Here is a 9,296-nt window from a genome sequence, read left to right on the forward strand (position 1 = left end):
AAAATAATCCCAACACCATTATACCACCAGCACCAGCCTGAACTTTTAATACAATGGAGGATGGATCCACATTTTCATATTATTTACACCAAATTCTGACCCTACCATCCGAATGTTAAAGCAGAAATCACGACTCATTGGACTACACAACAGTTTTCCTAATTTTTTATTATCCAGTCTTGGTGAGCGTGTGTGAATTGTATCCTAAGTTTCCTTTTCTTAGCTGACAAACGTGGCACCTAGTGTAGACTCCTGCTGCTGTAGCCCATCTGCTTTAAGGTTCAATGTGTTGTGTATTTGGAGATGCTCTTCTGCATACCTTGGTTGTAAAGAGGATTCTGGCGGTTCTGACATCAACAAAGCACTTTGGCCTAAAGAACTTTTTTAGACCATCCTCTGTAAACCTGTGGCGACATTCCAGTAGATCATCAGTTTCTGAAATACTGAGACCAATCCATCTGGCACCAACAATGATGCCATTTTCGAAGTCACTCACCCCTCTTTCACATTCTGATTCTCACTTTGAACTTCAGCAGGTCATCTAGACCAGCTGTCCCCAACCTTTTTTGCGCCACGGACCGGTTTATGCCCGACAATATTTTCACGGACCGGCCTTTAAGGTGTCGCGGATAAATACAACAAAATAAAACTAGTACCGGTACCGAAAAAAAGAAAATTTATTCATAACACACGTGAAAAGACCCAGGAAAACCGAGTTAACGATAAAAACGATAACAAAATAACGCTGACAACCGATAAAAACCCCGAAAACCATACATTTCACACCAGAGCCTCAACTCTCGCGGCCCGGTACCAAACGACTCACGGACCGGTACCAGTCCGAGGCCTGGGGGTTGGGGACCGCTGATCTAGACCATGTCAACATGCCTAAATGCATTTGATTGCTATTTAGATATTTGCGTTAACAAGGAGTTGAACAAGTGTACCGAGCAACGTGGACATTGAGTGTTAGCTTAAGAAAACCACAGATGGATTAATCTAACTGGGGGATTCTCTTTTGACCCTTGTTCAAACATTCTTTTTCTGCCTTATATACTCTGATTAAACTCTAATTTATTAACACAACAGATAAAAATCACATTGTCTTTCTTTCTGTAGAGTATACCAAGGTTGTAACTAATTGGTATTTTATGTACTGTATAGTATCTATTTTTTTTAATCATTTGGCCTTTAAGAATATCTTGGAAACATCACGGGCTACCTCAAAGCAAAAAAGTTCATCAGGGATCTTTAGATGTCTTGTTCGTCTAACTTTTTCTTATTATTAGTCAATACAGCAGTGAGTTATTCCGTGTTATACCCTCTATGCAGTGGAAGTGCAGGAGCTGCTGGATGCTGCTCGAGCTTAATTGTTAAGTTTACAAGGTGGCTTGAGAGACATGCATGATGAGACCCAGCTTTTACTAGAAGCAGTCTTAAATGGAAGTTAACATTTTTGTGGCAAATACAAGTAAGAGAAGACTATTTGTGCAGCAAGCCACCCCAGGCATACCTTTGTCCAGACCTGACAAGGCCATGTAAGACCCATTGACTTGCTACTGCAAGACAAGTAGGGATTGCAGAGAGGTATAACATTTACCGGTGTTGCTTAATCGATTATAGGATATTATCTACTACTCTGTTCTAATAGTCACAGTCATTAACTGTATGGGGTGTGCTGGGATTGGTGAACAAGATTTTTGGGATACAAACTTAAAGTGTTGTCACGGCTTTCTGCAACGTTTAAACCCAAAGCTGGAGCTTTATGAATTCAGGTTTTAGGATCCACTGTGATTAAACTGTAAGCTCTAAGTCTAATCACTCATATTTTAATTTAATCTCTGGTGGTATGATACAATAGAAGTGGAGGCTTTCACTGAGCACTGTGGTTCAAGGAAAAGTCGTCTGTAGCAATTAACAGAGAGATGAAAGACACGTGGCTGCCTGCTGAATAATTAAGACTGGTTTGATGAGCAGGAAGGGGCTCGGGGGGAGAGTTCAGTGCAACTCCTTATTAGATAAGTGTGTCCAGTGATGATCTAATGTGCTATTTTGACACGAGTAAATAAATTTGTGCTTGTGTTTTGATTAATTGGGTTTGGAGGACAGAAGAGTGCAAGTGGACTTTTACACAGATATCGTGTTTTAGACCTCATGAACGTCCAGAATTTGATTATTTTGTCCTTGGGCAAGTTAAGTTGTCCTGTGGTAGTGGGTTCAGAGCCTGTCCTGTAAAATGTGGTGGTTGCTTTTCTGCCATAGTGGTCATACCATTATGCAAATTACACAGCAGGGTCATTGGAACCATTGATCGAGCGGTTGCTGGTGAGGTACAACATGAAGAAAGAGAACAAAAAAACCTGTGCATGAAGGCAAGAGTTTGATCGGTAAATTTAAAAGAAAATTAGTACTGCAGGGATTGTGAGATGCAAGCAGGGAGAATAAAGGGAGCAAGAGATTGAGGCAGACACAGCACACAGGAACTCTCCCAGGAGTGTTTCAGCCAAATGTATTTAAATGTATTCTGCTAATTACAAAACTCTAAACACATACACGCTGATGCAAATGCTGTCTGGCATTTTGTAGCGCCATTGTACTGAGGTAATTACATGCGCTTGCTTTACATACTGTGTGTGTCTTTGCGTATCTGTACGTGTGAGTGTTTTCATGAGCTCACATATGTGTATGCGGGTTTGTCTAAGGAAGAGAGAAGATAAAAACAGACTTACATGCGGGAGACACGATAAGAGGAGCCTTTTCCACAAAGATTAAGTAGTATGGATTAAAGCAGAACATGCGGGTGGTTGGTTGTTCTTTCTCCCCAGTGAAGATGAATCAAGGCACTATTATAGCTGAAACTAAAACATTTACAGTAGCGATTTACTTCAAAAACATCTCTAGTGTCTTGGGGAATCCTATCTTTATTCACACCCAAGCACGGTAAAACACATTTGAAATCTCTGTTGAGTATTTTTTTAATGCAACATTTATTTTAATGTATTTCAACAAATGCACAATTTCAGAAATGTTTTTTGTTGTTCGTGCTTTACAGGGTGGTTTTTTTTGGTTAGAACAGAGGTAGGCAGAGAAAACATGGAGAGTGCTGTTCTTTTAGCCTGATGCTAATCAAGCTGATCGCATGAAGGGTAGCTCTCAATAGCTACTCTAACCACCTGCATGTTTGACCCCTTCATTGATTTATTGACTACTGTCTGTCTGGACATTGGTTGGACAAACGCCTCTTACCATCGCCTTTTGTCACCGCACTTCATCTGTTTTGTTTGCCGTCATCCATTCCCCAGTATGCCCATCTCTCTGGTTTTAATGTGCCTACATGACGTGCACTCATTTGTCCATTCAACCCCATCTCAACGCAATTTGTGAAACAGTTAGTTTACAGGACTGCCTTATCTGTTTCTGTTGACGTAAAGTGTAATGAACCAAAAAGCCAACAAATGACATGACATATAAATCATAAAAAGCCACCTCTGAGGACGTTTTAGTGCCACTTTTCTTATGTCCTTACACATTATTTGGTCCCCACTGTAGTTGCCATCACCACGCTGGGCAGGCAGACAGTGGGTGGCATGGATACTTACGTTTGTCGATGTGTTAACTTGAGAACGATGTGACGAGAATCTTGGATGAGTTTAAATCTCAGTGACCTCGACCTCAAAGTCAAAGGTCAGAGGTCAAGTTTTCTGAAAATCTCGTGAATGTGATAACTTGAGAAAAAAGCAATGTAGGATTTTGAAATTGATGCAGTGTAGACACTGTGGTAGCACTGGTGGTTGTCAATATTTGTACATATGGCTAGCTAGCAAATCAGGGGTTAATGCTAAGGTAAGTAGGACTCATCATTTCGCAGTTTTAGTTACCTGTGGCCAACATAATCATTCTGACTTTGTTTTTGTAAGAAAACCCAAATCTTGCTATTTTGATTATTTAACATTTGTATGGATGCAAACAACCTTTTAACTAATAGTGATCCTCTGTGGTAAAAATGTAGGAGGAGACTGTTTATCAGGTCATATTGTCAGCACGTTTTTATTCACTTGTAAAGCAATAAAAGCTTTGTGAAAAGTGAATGATTTAATGACTTGTCGAACTGCCTTTGCCACCAATAACCTAAAGCAATCATTTTCTGTATGACTTCATCAGTCTCTCACTCTCACTCATCGCTGTGCAGAAATGTTGTCCTACTCTTCTTTACAGTGTTGCTTCAGTTAATCTATATACAGTTCTCTTAAGGTTCCTATGATAGCATTTGACTCAGGTTGAGGTCCAGGTTTGACTGGATCATTGCAACACCTTGACTCTTCTTTTTCAGCCATTTTGTTGTATATTTGCTGCTGTGCTTTGGCTCTTCACTCTGTTACATGACTCCGTTTCAGCCAAGCTTTAGATGTTAGATGACCTCACATTTGACTCTAGAATACTTTGTTATACAGAAGAGTTCATAGTCAACGCACCACCATGCTTTACAGCTGGTATGAGGTGTTTGTGCTGATACAATATGTTGATGTTCATTATGGCCAAACATCTCCGTTTGGTCTCATCTGTCTAAGGACATTGTTCCAGAAGTCTTGTGGTTTGTTCAGAGTGAATTTCTCCTGGCAACCATTCCAAACAAGCCCTACTTGTTCATTCTTTTACTAATTATACTGTCATAAACCTTTGCATTTAACATGCTAAATGAGGCGTATACAGTCTGAGATGTAGCTCTTGGTTTTTTTTAGTGATTCCTCTGAATATTCCAGTGTCTGACCTTGTCTTCATTGTTTTCCACTTGTAAATAGTTTCTCACTGTGCAGTCATGGATTTCATATTGTTTTGAAATGGCCCAATGAGCAGGAACAACCAGAGAACTAAGATGACTGATGTAACACATTATTTACTTGTGTGTCAAGCAACTAACCTTTTTTTAATAATGACAGTATTCATGACAGGATTGTTGTGACATAGTTGCTGTAGCTAGCTAACCTTTATATGCTTGTTATTTATATATTTTTTTAAATATTTTGTGCTACATCAGGATTTATTTAATTTAATGAAGGAATTTACGATGTATATACACCAGAGCAAAGTATTACTTATCAGTATTGTGAGCCAGCAAAGTATTTTGGAGAGCTGTGACTAGAAAATGCATGTCACTTCCAGTTGTTTGTGTTACCGTGATTCATTTACTTTTATATTTCCTTTTTTCACTCACATGTGCTGTGCAAATTAAGTTTAATTGTGGTAAGATTGTCCCATGTTTTTGGCCTTGAACACTCTTAGTGTGCTTTTTCATCCAGTTTTATTACATGCGTGGTTTATACGTTGCGTGTCCTCAGTTGAACTGATATCCTGTCAAAATATTTGTTAGAGTCAGTAAAAAACTGTTTTTAATTTTCAAGTCCTAAAACAACTACAGATGTTTGTCCGTGTTACTATGACTTGGACAAGCATCTGTCCAGAACAATTTAAACTAAAGAGCAAAAAAGGCCATTTTCTTCAGTGGGAACAACAGGGGAAGAGAGCAAGCAGATAAGAAAGAAAGACATGTCTCTAGGGATGCATTTTAATTTACTCAATTGCCCTATATTCCCTTGCAGTTTTTGTTTTGATGATGGTGACGCTTTGCATATCTTCACCCTGCAACCATAGAGGATGTGCACAGGAGGGGGACATGTGTATTTGTGTGTGTTTTCTGCCTTCCAGTGTCATGGTATTGTATTCTGCTACACTGGATGGGCAAAGAGAAGTTGGGATTGTGACAACGTGAATTAGAGACACAGAAAGAGGAGGACGGTGAGGTCATGTAGCAAAGGTGCAAAAGCAGAACATTGAGGTTTCGCTGAGTGTCACCAAGAGGTGAAAAATAGGGATGTTAGGAAAGACTAACTGTCTGACAAGCAGGTGAAATAACCTATCAACTATAAGTCAGTTTTTTCCTTGGTAAAAAACAGATGGCACTGACTCAACTATGTAGTAAAATACAGGAAAAGCTGACTGCAATGGTTAAGAGCTTCTGGAATATATATTGGAAAAAGAACACGTGAAAACTCAGTGTCCTTGAGTAGTAGGAGAGAACTGCCAAATGAGACCGTACTTCATGGTGAGCCAACTTCAGGAGAGAGGAAAGGAAGACAACTTCACTTTGATTTTAACAAAGAGGTAACATAATGCTTATTTAGAGAAGACTCACCTACAGGGCAGATTGTCTTGAAAGTTACAGAAATGCAGAATTAAACTCTTGGATGAAATGTGTTTTTCATTCATTATATAAGGCAATTGGTTTATTTTGTCTCTATATTTGTTTTTGTGAATATTGGTTAGCAGCACTATAGAAGAAGTTTTGGAAAGATTTATTATGTGACTTGTTTTTTTTTTTTTACTAACTTTCTTGTTATTAACTGTTGGAGTCAATATGAATCATGGCCACTCAGAGAAAAAGCAAAATTGGATATTTTGCATCATATTCTGACAAATACATATCAGATTGAAACCAGATCTCATGCTAGATCCATGGATTGCATTGGAAATGCATTGAATGAAGGGAATATTCAACTTTGCCAGAGGTGTGTAGTAATGGACTGAGCCTGTCCTGAGCATAAAAAGATTATTTTTTCATATCTTTACCTTTTTGTTATGGGTAAACAAACAGTGTACCCAAATACCAATATTTGTTTACATATTGAGAAGCTTATTTCACTTAATTTAATGAATGCTGGTAGGAGCTACTTGCTGGTGGGAGTGTTTCTTTTCCTGCCTTTTGGTTTACATAGTGATGCCTCTGGCCTGTATGACTGTTTCTGATGTTTTTATTAGGTTGTAAGTGATTGACTGAGCAGAGGATTTTTTTTTTGGTCCTTTCAGTTTAAGAGCCAACCTGTCTGCTGTTAACATTTCCATCATTGTCCAATTTGTCATGATCTTCAAGTACAGGGTTTTCTGAAAATGTCTGCTTGACCTGGCAGTCTGCAGATCACAGCACATTTACATAGATGTTTGACATTTAATGAGTTCTGGCAAGCATAATCACAGTGTGACAGTATGTGTTACTCAAATGAGTGAACAGGTATGAAGGTGCAGACTGTATCTGTCACCTTCATATATCTACAATGGGAGATAAGTGAAGACTGCTGTAGAGTATGAATGTTGGCAATAATCAGAAAATCCGCTTCATGGTGCCTTGTTGTATTATTACTATAATAAAATAAAACTGTAATTATGATCCCCAAACTTGCTGACAGAATACACTGAAACTGAACCTGGCAGAACTTTTTAGATGCGCTGCAGTTTTGACCTGACAGAATAGTAGTACCTAACTGGCTTGTTAGTGACACTCCCACCATTGCACCTCTTTAGCTGAGTGCAAACATTACCATGCATCCAGAGAAAGCTACTTTGTCAGTACCCACACAGTAATAGACTCAGCTGCTGGAACTATATGAAATGCCTTACTTAATCTGCACCATTTTTGCTCTGTTTTCATTGCTTGGTTTGTTCTAAAGTAAAAGCAGGGAAATAACAACTCCTTACTGTTTGTCTATTATTGGACCTGAGAAACAATTAACTTAGTTTGAGTTGGTCAAGATATATGAGACACTGTGTGTGCACATCGGTGTCCCTGTTGTTGTGTCATGCTGGAAAGAGCAGTTGAAAATAAGATTTATATTTGTTGTTTTTATGGCCACAGTGAAACTCCAGGCCTGTCCTGGCAGCCTTCCCACCCACCTTTATTCCAGATGTTACTATGGTGAAACTTATGGGTGGTATCCTGGCAACCAGACAGCGGTTTGGGAGTTGGAGACAACTGTTGTATGGGAGTGATAGATAGATTACGAGAGAGAGAGAGAGAAAATTGAATAGTCTCCACTCTTTCTGTGTTGTTCTTCTCCCTCCAGAGGCTAAGGTCTGGTGTTGATTTAAGCCCCGTCTTAATGTGATTATCACCCCAATGTTAAGGGCTCTGCTCATTCCCTCTGCAACATTGATTTCCATTTAAAACTGTAATTGAGAGGAACAAACATTGGTATTAGCTATTCTCACTCTCCACTGCTCTCTTGTGCTCTTTGTTACAGCAAAGACTGCTTAGTTTTTTTTTTTTCACAAGTCCATGGAGGGAGGATTCGTTTGGCAGAAATCCAGAATTCTGAAAAGGTTGGTTCCTGGGAGCAGAGAGGAGGAAACTGGGATTTTGCCAAAAGCTGTTAACTCCTGGGCATATGATGGACCAGGGCAACACATTATCCCACATCATCTCACGGTGACATATTGTGATCCTGACTTGTATACAGTTGCGACTGGTTTGCTTTTAGGCTCTTCGTCTGCAATGATATCCCCATATGGTGAAGTGTGGTTTGGCGTGTATCCAAAGCAATGTTAGCTCATTGAGAAGAGCACCTTTGGAGCTCAGACACTGAAACGAAAACTAGAATTGTTTGGGAAATGTGTCACGATGCTAGACTTTCTTCCCATAGCGCTGTCCAACCACCTAGATTGTTTTGGTGCAAGCTGTGCAGTTTTGAAGATATCTGCCTTGTTTTAAATGTAAGTGTATAGTAAGTGTTTCTTGCTTCGTAATGCTCAACATGCCTTTGAATAATGTCTTCTTCCAGAAATCATAACCTGATTAGTTAAACACTGTCATGAGCAGTGAGTCGCATCCACAAACCCTGTCGATGAGGACAAGCAAACATGCATGTACCACAGCAAGAAACCCTCTCTCAGGACACTGTTACAAGATGTGAACATAGTTCAGTGGAACAAAATAGTTCCTCAGTCCTCTGGACCTGGTTAGGTGTGGAGTAGAGGTTCAGTTATTATCTCTTGTGTGGATCAATATGTCTGTATCTGCATTCATATGCAGTGATGCTGGCGAGGTAAATGGGGATGTATGTTCAGGTGATGAGTATAGGAGAATATATTGACATAAAAAAGAAAAGCAGTAGAGCTTAGAGAGGGATGTGGCATGTGAGAAAGACACATTTCAGTGTGAGGAGAAGAAAAAAAGTAGAGGTTAGAAAAAAAAAAACCTCAAATGAATTGGATGATTAGTTGAGGCCAATCACGGAGGTGTTTCTCATTGGCTAGACAGATTGATGCATTTTTCTCTCATTTGCATAATCATTCTCATCATCAGAATAAATACTCACAGTGGGAGAGAAACCCAGAGTTCACAAAGAGAGAGAGGTGGAACACTGGAGAAGCAGAAAGCTATGTGCAGGAAAATAATGAAGGGCCAACCTAGCACTGTCAGCGATGTAGCAGTATTAGTATCTTCATCTTCATTACAACCCGCAAACTGT

The sequence above is a fragment of the Perissodus microlepis genome, chromosome 20 (genome assembly GCF_051167445.1).
Source record: "Perissodus microlepis isolate ML-2025 ecotype Zambia chromosome 20, ASM5116744v1, whole genome shotgun sequence".
In the NCBI taxonomy this organism is placed as follows: Eukaryota; Metazoa; Chordata; class Actinopteri; order Cichliformes; family Cichlidae; genus Perissodus; species Perissodus microlepis.